We start from the raw sequence: 10545 nt of genomic DNA, 5'->3' as shown, positions 1-10545 counted from the left end.
TACCATTAAAAGGCTGCAGGGAAGAGCTTGCTGTGAGCCAGATCGTAGGCTCACTGCTTCTATGAGAAAGGTGGAGGAGTCCTGTCAGAAGGAAGCTTCTAAAGGGACCTCTCACTCCACGGCTCCCAGTCCTACAGGGCTTGTCAGCTGCCCACCGTCCTGGGTGCGAGAGGGGTTGTGTATTGCACGGCCCCCTCCGCGGTGGAAAGGGTACCACTTGCTGAGAACTTCCCCACAGTGGGCTGTCTGTCGTCTCAGCGTGGACCCAGCAGATGTGCCGCCTCTGCAGTGTTGAGGCTGAGGGCCAGGCGGTGTCCTGGCGGCTCTGGGTCTCTGGCTGCCACCTCCCAGAGAAGAGCCGGGTGTGCGGTGCCGCGCACAGTGTCAGGCTCCTGCACTGCGGGCGGGCGAGAAGGGAAGTGAGAAGAGCGAACTCTAACCGTGACAACCTGAAGGTGGCAATAATCACATTGAACTCGAAAATTGCCTGAGGATGAACTACATATCCGCGTGCGAAAGGCAAGGCGTATGCAAATGCATGGACACGCGCGTGGCCCTCTGCACTCATTTCTCCGTCTGGATGTGGCCCCTTGGGGCGACCCCCCCACCCCCCAGAAAGCTCCCGGTGATGGATTCCGTCGCTCCTGCTTGGGGCTGAGGGCACTGCTGCAGAAACGCGTTCCGCTCATATTTCGCCTACGGCTAGAGGTTTGAAAGGAGGAGAGGGCACCTACGTGGTTATGGTTGAAACCCAAACGCCATTGTCCAGCTGACTTGTTGTCTAGTCGCTTCCTACCATAGCACCCCTGTGTGTTTTCGGGTCCATCTGTTCTGTCAGTTTTCTCAGCTGCAATCTTAACAGAAGCACATCAGCAGAGCCTTCTTCCCCAGGGGAGTTTCGAACTATAAACCACTTGTCTCACCCAGAGACCTGGATTCATGGAGAATCAATGTATCTTTTTTTTAATAAATCATTTTATTGGGGCTCATCCAACTCCCATCACAATTCCTATATTCATCAGTTGAGTAAAGCACCCTTATACATTCATTGCCCTCATCATTCTCAAAATTCGCCTTCCAATTGGGTTCCTGGAATCAGCTCATTTTCCTTTTATCTCTCACCCTCCCTTCCCACTCCCCCCTCCCTCATGAACCCTTAATAATTTATGAATTATTATTTTATCTTATCTTACACTGCCCGGTGTCTCCCCTCACCCACTTTCCTGTTGCCCATGCCCCAGAAAGGTTACATGTAGATCCCGGATATCCGTTCCCCCTTTCTACACCCCTTCTCTCCCGGTGCCGCCACTCTCACTGCTGGTCCTGAGGGGTTCACTCGTCCTAGATTCCCTGTGTTTCCAGATCCCTACTGCACAGCTGTGCATCCTCTGGTCTAACCAGGTCCGCAAGGTAGAATTGGGATCATGATAATTGGGGGGGGTGGGGTGAGAGTGTTCAAGAACTAGAGGAAGGTTTTGAGTTTCATTGTTGCTACCCTGAACCCTGAGTGACTCATCTCCTCCCCACCCCAGATGCTATATCCCTCAATAGCCCTGGCACCATCAGCCTTCTTCACCACACTTACTTATGCACACATTCATCTTCAGTGTTTATGTGAAGAAGGTGATCACAGAATGATGGTTTTTGTTCTTTGGTGTCTGCTACCTGGTCCATTCAACACCTTATATTCACTTAGACTGTGTGCTTCTTCTCTGTGGGCTTTGTTGCTTCTGAGCTAGATGGCCGCTTATTTGCCTTCGAGCCTTTAAGTCCCCAGATGCTATATCTCTCAATAGCTGGGCACCATCAGCTTTCTTCACCACGTTTGCTTATCCACACATGTGTCTTTAGTGATCATGTCGGGAAGGTGGGTATCATGGAATGACCGTTTAGCTGAGCAAGGTGCTATTGTATTGAGGGAGTGTGCATGAAGAGGCCCAATGTTCACCTGCTACCCTACTACCGAACCTATAAATATATGCATATAGGTCTATTTCTCCCATAATCATAAATATATTTACATATGTACATGTTTGTATTTAGGCTTCTATGTATGCCCTTTACCTCCTACTCCTTTCCTCTATTTCTTTATGCTTTCCTCCTGTCCCACTACCATGTTCAGCCTTCATTCTGGTTTCAGTAATTCCTCTCAGTTACCTTGCCCTTGCTCACTCCCTACCAGTCCTCCCATCCCCTCCCTAGCACTGGTTTTGAACCACTCGTTTTTCCCTAGTCCCTGTATTGGCCAACACCTCCTCCCTTCCCCTACCTCCCACACTCTCATGTCCCTCCAGGACCATTGGTCCCGTTATTTTCTTCTCACATTGTTTGTCCAGCCTATCTTATCTAGGTGGACCTGCAGATATAGTAATATGTGCATACAAATGCAGATGGCTTTGACAGCACCCAAGTGGCACATGAGAACGTGGCATCGACAGCAGCAACACCGACACGCTGTCAGACAAAAAAGCCACTGACATACCAAATTTAAAAGAGAAAAAAAAAGAAAAAAAAAAAGACAGCTTACTGGTGATCCCATTTGATCTAGTCTAAAGGAGGCAGGGTGAAGACGTTCCAGTCCCTGTGATTTGATGGCAGTGAGTTCGGTTGGTGTGGTCTCCTTCCTCACCTTTCAGATGTGCCGTTTCAGGCTGGGCCAGTCCATGATGAGAAAGCTGGCAGCACTGTGCTGCTCTGGACATCGCAGTGAAGAAGGAATCTATCCCACCTCCCAGGCTTGATCCCATCATCTAGAAAGCGAGAGGGCTGCATCTGGTTCTTTCTCTGAGCCCCTCCTCAGCAGGTCAGAGCTGAGTGTCTTGAATCTATGATGACAAATAGAGCAACGTGGCTGTGTGGCTGTGACTCACTCACTGCCAGCTGGACATAGGAGTGGAGAACAACAGAGTTTTGAAGTCATTCTAAAAGAGTCTGGAGTTCAAATGTTAACATTGTCTGATTCTTACCAGTTTGCTCTTGGACGAGTGGCATAAGTTGTCTGAGTTCCGTTTCCACTTCTATCAAAAGCCTACAGTAAAGCTTCAAAGGATGCTTGTGCTTGACTTCAGGCCTCAAGAACGGCCCCAATAGGCACAGCAAATATTTAAAGCACATTGTTCTGTATCGAGCACTATGCTAGCTCCTAGAAATGGGATGGTAAGAAGCACAGAGCCTTAAGAAGCCCTTTCTGGTCCCTGCAATATGCAAGGTCAGAGGTGAAAGGGCATAGACGGGCAAGCCTATGCTGAAGATGCTTAAGTCCGGAGCATGAGCACAAGCTCACCAGGCTGGCCCTTGGGAGCGCAGGGAACGGGTACAGATGAGAGGCCACCTGGATGGAGTCTTGAAAAGCCAAGTAGGCATTGCATTGTCTAGAACATTGGCTCTCAACCTGTGGGTCACGATCCCTTTGGGGGTCAAACGACCCTTTCACAGGGGTCGCCTAAGACCATTGAAAAGCACATAAATATTTCACAATATAATTACATATTGTTTTGTGATTAATCGCTATGCTTTAATTATGCTCAGTTTGTAACCATGAAAATACATCCTGCATATCAGATATTTACATTGTGATTCATAACAATAGCAAAATTGCAGTTATGAAGTAGCAATGAAAATAATTTTATGGTTGGAGGTTGCCACAATATGAGGAACTGTATTAAAGGGTCACAGCATTAGAAAGGTTGAGAGCCACTGGTCTAGACCAAGGGAGGTGCTGAAAGCTTTCTAGGCTAAAGGGGCAACTCATGGAATGCCTGACAGAAGGTTGCTTGTGTCTGCAACTTAAAGTTGCGTTATGATTGATGGAAGGAAGCGCCCAGGAAAGTTAGGGAGGGCCTTGGATGCCATGCTCAGACTAGATTCACCCCTAGCGTTGGGAGAAGCTAGTGGGGCTCAAAGGAGTAATATGGGCATATTGGCAGAGTGCAGGTTTCACTTTACCTGTAGGTGGAGATGTTTGGGGATGGGCTAGCCCAGCACGTAGGAGAGACCTCGAAAGGCAGGGGATGTTAGCTTCCATTCCCCGCCTGCACAGAAAAGCCGGGTCTAAGAGATCCAGCCAGGTCTGAGAGATTCTACAGAGCTAATACAGGGGTGAAGCAAGTGAAGTCCACCTTTCTACTCCTCATCTCTCTTCCTCCTTCCAGTTGGCTCCTTGCTCCTCCTCAGCTGCCCAGTTTCTTCTATTGGCCTTGACTCTTTTGATGAAAACATTTCTGATAAATTAGCTTGGATGTTATGATGTTAGATGATTGATTGATAGGTAGATGATTCCTTGATTAGATGGACAGATGGATACCTACCTACAGGCATAGCTGCCTTTGAATTGCCTCTGACTCAGGCTCATGCGACCTGATGTACAGCAGGACGGGATGTTGCCTGGCCCTGTGTCATTCTCAAATGCCTGGCTTCTTTAAGTCCATCATTACAACCATCGGCTAATCCATCTTACCCTCCCTATCCCTACTTGTATATTGTCTTCAATGCTTAATTAATCACCTTTCTTAGAGAAACTTCTGTGTTAAGAGGGATACAGGTTAAGGGCAGTGTCTCAAAACAATGGGAGAAGGATCTTTTAGCAGTACATCAGAGGTCAGTGGTGTGAGTGTGTGTGGCAGGGACTGAACTGTGGCTGGAATTCCCCACTCACATCGCACAGTAAAACTGGGCATTTGCTCATTGGATGTAGTAGTTACATAATCTGATGCCAACTTGAGACTAAGGTCGCAGCTTGATGACCTCATTTGGAGGCCCTACAGAGACAAATAGCTCACCACAGGTGGAACAAACACACTCCCTGTGAGATATTCCTGCTGACAAGCTACACTAGAGTTCTGGAGCTGGAGGAGCCATGTGGAGACCCACACCAGCTCTGAGATGCTTTCAACGTCACTGGATCCACAAGACCTTCCACCCCCTGGCCTGTGATATTACTGCATTTGGCTTCATTGCATGGGCTGCATGAGTGTGTAGAGGAATTTACAGGCTAGAATCGGACATATGGGCTAATATCAGACTTAAGGAATTGATCTGGCCCTGGCTGGCGTGTTTTCACAATGTACAATTGCTTTTGGATATAAAGTTCTCTCTTACACATATGAGTGTCTCTGGATTTGTTTCTAGTCTACCTGGACTAACATGCTAGCACAGGCCAGCGTGTGGGAAACAGCTGTGCCACCCAGCATCAATAAGGCTTGGTTACTGGGAGTGGGATGGCAGAGCCGTGGTTTGAAGAACATGGTGGTCCCTTGACACTGTCTAGAAGCAGGAGAAAGTATGTGTTTGTGCACACGTGTGTGTGTATAGGTGCACATGTGTATGTGAATATGCATGCTGCCTCTGGGATATAAGGCCCTGTGTGCAGTGTAACCCTGCATGGGTTTCCACCGCCTCCATCTTTCTCTCCTGTAGCTCTTGGTCAGCTCCCCAACACCCCTCCTCACTATCAGTCAGTTCTCGCCTGCTTTCAGCTCACCAAGACTGACAACGTTTCAATCTCAAGAGATCGTGCCCATTCAGGTCAGGAGGAAGAGTGAAAGGTATAAAGGCCAGGTCCCCACTGCAGCACAGCTCTCAGAACCATGTCACTGGGGGGACATTTGAGCAAAAGGCAAAGGGAACCTGGAAAGGCATAGGAAACTGCCTTTTTGTCACTTTGTTGAAAACATAGGAGCTGAGCGTTTGTGCAGTGTCTGCCCCAACACAGAGTGATTCCTAACTTTTGGACTGGAGTTTGCAGCGCTGAGATACTGGAGGAGGGTTCAGGAAGGCAGGGCCCTCCACTTCCAGGCTGCGTGTGGCAGGGAAGGGGAAACCTGGTTGGAGACAGGGTCCACATTTGAATGTCCATTAAAGTACGAAGTGCTTCTCGAACTTCACTTGCCATGCATGTCTCTTGGTGATCTTTATAAAGTGCAAATTCTAACTCAGCAGGTCTGGGTGGGGCCTGAGAGTCTGCATTTCGGACAAGCTCCCAGATGCCATTGAGGGTGACACATAGCCCACTCTTAGGCATAGCGTACATGGCACCAGTGTATTTCCAACGAGTTGGAGGAGTTTCCTGACAGCTATGCAGACAGATTCTCCCCACTCCGTATTCCAAGGATCAGAAACCTACAGAAGACATGAGAGCAGAGTTGAAATGTGGTTATTTTCAGGCCTAGAGAGCAAGGTTGTACCACTGCTTTTTGACTATTCAAGAGCACCTTATGCTTTTCACTAAATAATGCCGTGTCCCAACAAACGCCAGTCCAAATGCCAAGCCAATGCCCACTGACAATCTCCATCGCCACCCGTAACTTTCATCCTGCCATACGACCCCCCTTTGCGTATATACATACTTGTGGTAAGTATGTACGCACCATCCTTGGTAAGCACAGTTCAGTGTCGTTGGTTTTATTCATCTTGTTGAGTGTGGAGATTGGATGATATGTCAACCTGAACCAGTGTGAAAGTGTAGGGGTGGAGTCCAACTTGTCAATCAGGTGGTAGCTGAGGATGCCTCCTTGGAGGCGTGACCTTTTTGTGAAATAGTGAGAATGTCTCTCTCTCTCTCTCTCTGCTCCTTTGCCTTCCTCCTCCCTGGAACTCTGTGTCTGCTTCCAGGGGTGCCCTGCCATGTTTCCCCCACCCAAACTCAGATCTATTCAATCTCCCTGCTTCCTGATTCACCTTCGTGCATCCTCCCCCTGCAGCTATGTGAACCCCCCCGAAGAGGGGTCTTATTAGCACTCACCCATGGACTTGAATTTGGCTGGGCTGGGGCACCTGCTTGATGCAAACTAGTTTGTTACACATCTATGAGCGTCACTGTTTTTATTTTCTGTACATGACCCAGCCTCACACATTGAGTAACCATCACTTTTGTTAACCCCTTCCAACCTTTCCCCCCACCTTTAAGAGAAGCTCGGTGACTTTTTCAAAGGAATACTTCATGACAGCATCCTAATACACAAGGTCTCTCGGCAGATTCCATTAGCCAGGTGTCACAGGGGACAGAGATGAAGGGTAACTCACAGGAATCCTGTCTTTGTAAGAACTCGTGTTGGGTAGAATGGTCCCAGTGGGATCTGGGTATTTCCCCAATGGCTTTTGGGACAAACCCTCCGTTAGTACCGAGTATTTCCTCACAGCCATACCTCGTTCTATAGCTTCCACATCTGGCAGCTCACCTGATCTTCTCATCAGCTCTGTGAGCCCGGCAGGGCAGGTATCATTGCCGGCTTTTTCTCAGGTAAGAAACCTGAGGGCTCTCGACGCTGATGAGGGGCACGTAAAGTCCCAAGCCTGTGCCAAGACCCATGTCTCCCCGCTCACCCTATGCTCCACTTCACCACCCCACTCTGGCCTGCGCTGCCTTTTCCCAGACAATGGCAATAGCGCTGGAGATTCCGAAGTGATGGATTTGTATCTTAGGATGTTGTCTACCCTGATCAGCCAAAAAGGGCTGTGTGTGTGTGTGTGTGTGTGTGTGTGTGTGTGGTAAGCAGTTCTTGAACTCTGTTACCTGTGTTTTTTAATATGAACTCTAGAGAAAAATCTTTGTATATTAATTACTAAATTATGTCTTTAGGCTTCCCTGCTCCCCCAGCTCGCCAAATACGGCCGTTTCATCCTTTCTAGAGTTGTTATGAGCAATTATGTCCCTGTCCCAATGTCTGGTAGAGAAATGAGTACTGAAGTGACAGATTCTGACCACTAGAGGGACCCCGGGCACCATTTTTTTTTTCTGCTGCAGTAGGTTCCTGGAATGGTATCCTTCTGTTGGAAAAATTCAGATCAGGTGCATGCCTGGCTAGGGATCCCGTTATTGTTCCACAAACGAGGTCCTAAAGACATTGGAGCATCTCAGCTCTGTTCTAAAGACATCTGCTTCTGGGATCCAAGAAAGAGATTGGAATCATGACGAGTAGGACCCAGACAACAGCGTGGAAGAGCACAGTGTTGGTGGAGGGTTTTCATGGGGCATATTAATCATAGGACTTTCGGAGTCTCTTAGTTACAAACACTATAACTCAGAACATCTTCTATTGGGTTGAAGGCTATCTTTAAAATCTAAATCTGATTGTAATTCACAGTCTCCCTGGCGTGGGGGTAGGAGAACACTGGATTGGTTTAAACTCGTCCCCAATGGAAACCTAAGAAGGCCCAAGGAATCCTGCTACTCCGCTGTGTGGTTCTGGGACTGTCCAGCTCAGGCTTGAACCGTTTCCACATCTGTGCACTCATGCACACCCACTTTCAACCGCTTCCATGGCACCTGCTACCTGCTCTCTCTCAAGGGTACTTCCAATTGAATGTGTATCTATTGATTTGAGGTGTCGAATGTGTGCCTTTCCCATTAGTCTTGAAACTCCTGAAAGGTGGTGACCCCCTACATGTGGTACGCTCACCAACTGACAGCAAGAATATAGAGCAGCACAGTCCATGGGCAACCCTTGCCCTCAGGTTGGTTCTGATCCATAGTCATCGTATAGGGCCGAGGCAAACTCCCCGACAGGCTTTCCAAAGCTGCACATCTTCACAGAAATAGGCTGCCAAGTCTTTCTCTCCTGGAGCGACTGGGTGGTTTCAACCTCTGACTTTTCAGTGAGCAGCTGAATGCTCCACCCCTGTGCCTCCTGGGCTCCTCCCAGCGCAGAACACACGAAACCCACACTGCTTATTTAGAGCCTACCTCCTCATAGCATTTGGTTTCCTGATTTGGAGGTTCTGAGTCATGGTTTCATGGGACATTCCAGTTAATTGGCCTAATAAGGCATGTAGTGCTTTTGTTCTAGCTCTTTCTATGCTGTGGAGTCTTCAAAGTTTGCAAGTAGGCATTCATGTTACAACTGTTTGGTTTTATTTTCCTGGGGCCACAGAGAAAGAAGTGGAGTCAGCAGTAGGTGGAAGAAATAGAAAGTATGCCTAATTGTCACCATGAACAATGGCTACCATTTGCCATGAATTGGATGGCGCCTACTATTACTGAACATTTTCATTAAAAATTCCGTAGTAAAGTCCTGTTGGAATGGGGAAAATAAAGAACAGTATTTCAAGTTCTCATGAAATCCAGATAACCTGGAGCCATCGAACCTGGATTAATTCCTGAAATTATTGCCCTTAAATAATCTCTACACATCAAACCAAAATGTCTCCTAGGGTCTTAAGCAATCATTTAGCTTAACTAGTAAAGAACGTCTGTCTTGAGCATTGTGCTCTTTTAAGATCTATCTTTATGGAGTCAAACTGATGGGCAGTAACGCCAAGGATTAGGCAGGAACCTCTGGGGTATGAGTGCATGTTCACGGAGGCAAAACAGCTAAGAAGAAGAGGGCCAGAATGACACGTAACGTAATCCATGGCACTGATCGATCTACACATGTAGAACTAGGTGGATCAGCTACTGTGCACATCCTCCGCAACAACAAAAGGAAGATGAAATATGAAAGAGCGTGGATGCAAATCACAAACAATTACAGTCACGTCGACATAGACTCGCACTGCGCTCGGTCTGAAATAGACCTGTGCTCAGCAAGGCTTTCAGGGGCTGATTCTCTAGAAGTAGTTCTCCAAGCCTTCCTTCTGTGGTGGCTGTGGGGGAACTGAAGCTTCTGAGCTGTCAGTTGGTAGCTGAGACTTTAACTCTTTATACCACCCAAGGATACCTATAGGACACATCTACACCTCTGTGTGAAAGTGTGTGTGTGTGTGTGTGTAGAGGGGCTCAGAGCTTCTGTATAGGTATTGTCATACTAGTGAGGCTGTACATTTTTTGAAGCCTCCTTGTGAATTGTGGATGACCTGAAATTTCCAAGTTTTCCAACGACGACGTCTGTAGTTCAAACCCACCAGCTACTCCGATGGGAAAAAGTGAGTGCTGTGTGGTCCCGTGAAACTTGAAAAGTCAGAAACTGTACAGGGTCAGTGTGAGTAGGACTCGCCCTGATGGTAGTGAGTCTTTTGTTGTTGTTTTGGGAACACACACACACACACACACACACACACACACGTCAATGTAAAGGACTTCCACAGCCCATCCTTCTTGCACCATTTTGATGCTGAAACATGCTTCCAAACTCAGGATCCCTTTTCCTTCGGCACATTTAGTGTTTCCAGCTTGGAAGCTACACAAATGTCACATGTGTCTTTCCCAAGACAGGGTTTTGGCTATTTAAAGACACATTGTTATGTGCTCAGCTAGAGTTAACCAGTTGGTCCTTCAAACTCACCAGCGGCTCAGCGGGAGAAAGATCCGGGGATCTGCCTAGGGAACCTGACTCTGTCCTATGGGGTCAGTGAGGCAGAATGGCTTTCCCGACAAGCTCTGGGGGTGCAACTGGTAAAGCACTTGCCTGCAAACCAAAAGGCTGACCCTGTGATCCCACCTTGTGGATTCCACAGAAGGAAGCAGTCGCCATTGGCTTCCATCAAGATTGCTGTCTAGGAGGTCTTAGGGAGGGAGCAGTCCGACTCTCAAGGGGGGCTGCTGCGACTCACGACAGGCCTCTGGGGCTCCGAACTCGAAGGAGACCTTTCTTCACACATGGTTGCAGCATA

The sequence above is a fragment of the Tenrec ecaudatus genome, chromosome 1, assembly GCF_050624435.1.
Source record: "Tenrec ecaudatus isolate mTenEca1 chromosome 1, mTenEca1.hap1, whole genome shotgun sequence".
Taxonomy (NCBI): domain Eukaryota; kingdom Metazoa; phylum Chordata; class Mammalia; order Afrosoricida; family Tenrecidae; genus Tenrec; species Tenrec ecaudatus.
Note: the sequence above shows the minus strand (reverse complement) of the source record.